Source organism: Limulus polyphemus, unplaced genomic scaffold (assembly GCF_000517525.1).
Source record: "Limulus polyphemus unplaced genomic scaffold, Limulus_polyphemus-2.1.2 Scaffold860, whole genome shotgun sequence".
NCBI lineage: Eukaryota > Metazoa > Arthropoda > Merostomata > Xiphosura > Limulidae > Limulus > Limulus polyphemus.
In genome coordinates, this window is record NW_013666470.1 from 119,184 (window position 1) to 123,920 (window position 4,737).

General features: G+C 34.7%; 1 pseudogene; it reads right to left on the bottom strand.

The window, feature by feature from the left end:
• LOC106460910 overlaps positions 1–802 on the bottom strand; it is a 3,606-nt pseudogene extending 2,804 nt beyond the window's left edge.
• Positions 803–4,737: the final 3,935 nt, after the last annotated feature.

A 4,737-nucleotide genomic window follows, 5' to 3' on the forward strand; every position in this document is an offset into this window, starting at 1 on the left:
GTATTCGCAACGCACAAAAACCATAGGAATCGCCTTATTTGCAATATCAGTACTTTCATCGAGCTGTAACGAATAATACTTTGACGATTTAACTTGTGCTATGAGCTGATCTTCCATATCTTCTGCCAAATCGTGGATGCGATGTGCAATAGTGTCGTTTGACATTGGAACTTGGGATACTTTCTGTGCCACTGCCTCGCCCAGCAGTTCTTGACATACGTCTTTAATACAGCCTATCACGAGTGTCTCCCCAACTGTAAACGGCTTCTTTGCCTTGGCAATACGAAGAGCAACCTTATATGAAGCGCGCAGCGCACAAGCAGTTACGTGTGTCAAATTGAGCAGTTGTTTCTGGGATGATTTCAAATTATCATTCTTCCTTTCAAAGAACTCTTGCGGTTTTGAAACCAATTCACCATGTTTGGCATTTTGATGCCTCTTCAATTTCGAGGGTTTTATGGCGTCATTGCTCAAGATTTCACCACAAATCACACACTGTGGTTTTTCCACTCCATTTTCATCCAATGGCACAAAATCCAAACTGAATGTATGAGCAGTCATATTTTCGAGTGTAGCTAATTCGATTCCTCCTTTTCGATGGTGGTCCAATTTCACCTGAATCCACCGAAATATCCTCACTATCATAATTTTCAGGATGTCTTCTCTTTATGAACTTATCCAAAGGACCGCGTTTTTCCATCTGAAACAAAGAATTAAGGTGTGCTAAGAATTGAATAAGAAGACAATAATTAACTTAAAACTCAGAGAAGCATCAGACTTAGAATTACAAAGAAAAATTTATTGTGAGTACATCATTTGGAATTAGATAATGCAATGAGATGATACAATGAAATTCGACAAATTCGAGGCCTTTACACTTTTCAGTGACCTATGACTAATGCTATTGTCTAAGTTCAGTCACATTTTTTGTCGGGGCTGACTAGATTCAGGTAAACCTAGAGACTTTGCGGACCAGCAATTTGTACTCCGGGGACCGGCTTTGAGAAACACTGCTCTAGACCACTACAACGTCCTTCGTATACCAGCTGGCATGATGAGCCATGGTATTGAGCGAAAGACTAATTCGGCACAGGATATAGCAAATATGCAGCGTGTTGACATACTATTGTATTATTCTTTACTTTCATTCATAACTCATTATAATTTTATTTGCTAAGCCGTCGTGAGCAAAAACATTCAAATAGCCTGTCGTATTTCATGTTTTATTTCACTCCTATATGGGATAGAAATGATTGCTTCGACTCTCTTCTCTACATTAGACAAACGTTTTTGCATCTTTTGTTTTTCTCACTCCTTTGGGTTAGACAAGCTTGTGTATTTGTCTCTGGCCCACTTCTATGAGTTAGACAAACATTCTGCAGGGGTTCACGAAGCAGACAGTAATGCTATGACCAGTCAATTTATGAACAATCGCAATAAGATACTAATGTCTGCAAGATTGATTGATATTTTTAATACCAATTTCCGGTAAGAGAAAAACACGTTAAAGACTTTAAATAAAGTAGAGGCATTAGAGTAAAACTCGTAACACATTAAGATTTGTGTTAACACACACTAACGAACATAAATATATCTATATATATATTCTACTAAATCTATTACAGCGACGAGTGAACCGAAATGGAAACCAGATTAAGCTAGAAATTGACGAAGTAAAACTTCAATCAATCTTGTAGATACTAATGTCGTGTTAACATATTTAGTAATAATATTGCAGCCTTCTCTGTGGACCCCTGCAATATTACAGTGTAGTTAAAGGCGTTAAAGATATATAAAAATACTATTAACAATAATTAATACTACTGCCTTCGGCACAGATTAATCTTTAGCAACAGATTCATTCGACAGAAATCGAAGTTTAATGATCAACACTAGGACGACAGCAGCAACAATGAACATTTGACACGTGTGTGTACAGTAACAAACATTTAATTCTTGAACGTTTCGGAATATACATACTCCATCTTCAGCATGTTATATTGAACAGGATAAAATATTAGCTACAAAATTTACAAAGTTCAAACATTTTATAAAGAGTAATTAAAATACAGAATAAAAGGATGAAGTAAATTAAAAGACAACCAAATAAACAAGAATGAACAGGATAATGTAACAATTGTAACAACAGTATACAGCTATTTAGAATAGACTTAATAGTAGCGAGGCTGTGTTATTAAGTAAAGTTGGGAGTTCGTTTATAATAGATATTCAAATCACCTTTCAAAATAGAAAATCTTTGTTTGTTTGTATTTAAGCACAAAGCTGCACAATGGGCGATTTGTGCTCTGCCCACCACGGGTATCGAAACCCGGTTTCTAGCGTTGTAAGTCCACATACATACTTACCGCTGTGCCACTGGGGGGCTACAAAATGTATTCATATTTAAAGACCTATTACCTACCTCTATGCGTTCTATGATTGTGTATAAATATACAAGTGGTGGCTGTAATTCCACTTACATTGGCAAAACTATATGTCAGTTACACACGTGATCCTGTGAACATACGGAAGTATCAAGCAGAACTGGTAAAAAACTATCAAATACACCAGACTCCACAATTCACATACATAAAGAAAACAACAACCACCTTATCTTGATTACGAATTTCAAAATCATCTTATCTGGATCGTCCAATATTGATGTTTTAATTAAATAAAGTTTGCCTATTATAAATGAACTCTCAACTTTAAATAATAACAATTACGTCTGTTCCGAATAACTAGTATAATATTGTTACAATTGTTACATTATCCTGTTCTTTCTTGTTTATTTGATTGTCTTTTAATTTACTTCATCTTTTTATTCTGCATTTTAATTACTCTTTAATAAATGTTTGAACTTTGTAAATTTTGCATTTAATATTTTACCCTGTTCAATATAGCTTACTGAAGGGGAAATACGTATAGTCCGAAACGTTCAAGAATTAAATGTTTGTTACTGTACGCACACGTGTCTAATCTTTATATTTGCTTTGGCTTAGCTCAGTGTTTTGACAAAGGTTTTTATTTCAAACTTAATAGAAATATGTCAAAGCAAATGTAGATGAAACATTTCCATCACTTTTTTCGCAATAAGAACTATCGTCCTAGGTGGGACAGCTGTAAATCTAAGGATTTACAACGCTATAATCAGGGGTTCGATTCCCCTCGTTGGACACAGTAGATAGCCCGATGTGGCTTTGTTATAAAAATACACATAAAAAACTATCAAATATGGATAAATTCTACACTTACTAATATCTTATTTAAGTTTTGAGCATTTAATTGATAATTATATTGTAACTACTTCTCTGAACTCTATCAGTATAGTAGGTTGTTTAGTTTAGAGACAAAAACATTATAAACACCACTCAATTTATAAGGAATTTTAACTTTGTGTATAATAACCGATGAGCTGAAAGAAATTTGTAATATCTTGCTGTGCAGCTCTCAAACACATTGTCGACAAGCTTTGATTCGAAGTCAGAAACTATCAGTATAATGAGATAGCGGTAATTGTACGGACTAACAACACTAAAATCTGGGGGTTCGATTCCACACGATGGACAAACAGATAGCCCAATATGGATTTTCTCTAAAACAAGCAAATAATAACATTGAGACGATGATCCTAGTTTTTTTTTTGTCATTCAACGGAGTTGAAGCAAGATAAAAACAGAATCATCCATCACTTTGACATATAAATGTTTAAGCCTCACCGTGACAGACGTAATAACAACTGGCCAGTTTGGTCAGTGATCAATGTAAGGATAATAAGCAAAACACTTGGTGATTAGTTAACATATATGCTGAAGACCAATAAGGAATGTTTAACATTTTTGGTAACTGAAAATCAATACAATGAGAAACGTTATGACGAATTATTAATGAAAGAAATTTGATAAGTAACAGCAAAGAAAATCCCCAGAATAAAACTAAAGTATAGAACAATTTGGCTTACACAATTAACATATAAAATTGTCTTACCGAAACATTTTACCGTTGTCTAAAATTTCATTAGTTGGTTTAATTTACTGAGAAACAAAATAGTTACACAACTCTTATTGTATAAAACAAAAACCTCAAATGTTGAGAAATTTGCTTTACACTCTAGTCCTTCCAAAGTTTTTGTTTATTTATTCGCTTTTAAGCACAAAGCTACACAATGGACTAACAGTGCTGTGGTCACCGCGGGTGTCGAAATCTGATTTTTCGAAGTTATAATCCCTCAGACTTTCCGGTAAGCCACCGTGCTGGGGAGTGTTTCCGATGTAGCAAAAAAACTGACTTCTCGAGGCTACTGCTGTTGTAGAGTGCATGACATTCATGTCCACCAGATGGAGGCACATTTAAACTTAGCGGAAGCACAGGATTTACAGAAGAAAGTACACCATGGAACCTCTACCTACCCTACTAAGGAAGAGACAGAGATCAACATGAGAGATAGGGTATAATCAAATTTAGTGAATAAGCGAATAGGGGAGTTTAGTTCCGCTTTAACTTAAATATTTAACTACTGTAGGTAGAAATAGTCAATGTAAACTAGGCAAAATAAGATACAGTAATCAAGATAAAATTCGATCTACTGCTACCGCTTCAAAAACTGACGAAAATTAATATCATGTTTTGCACATGATGACAGACTTTGAATTTTTGAACATTGTACCTGATTAAATCAGCTTTGGAAATGCAGAAAGCAACAGTATTAATGTAGTAATTCGATTGTCTTTTCTCATC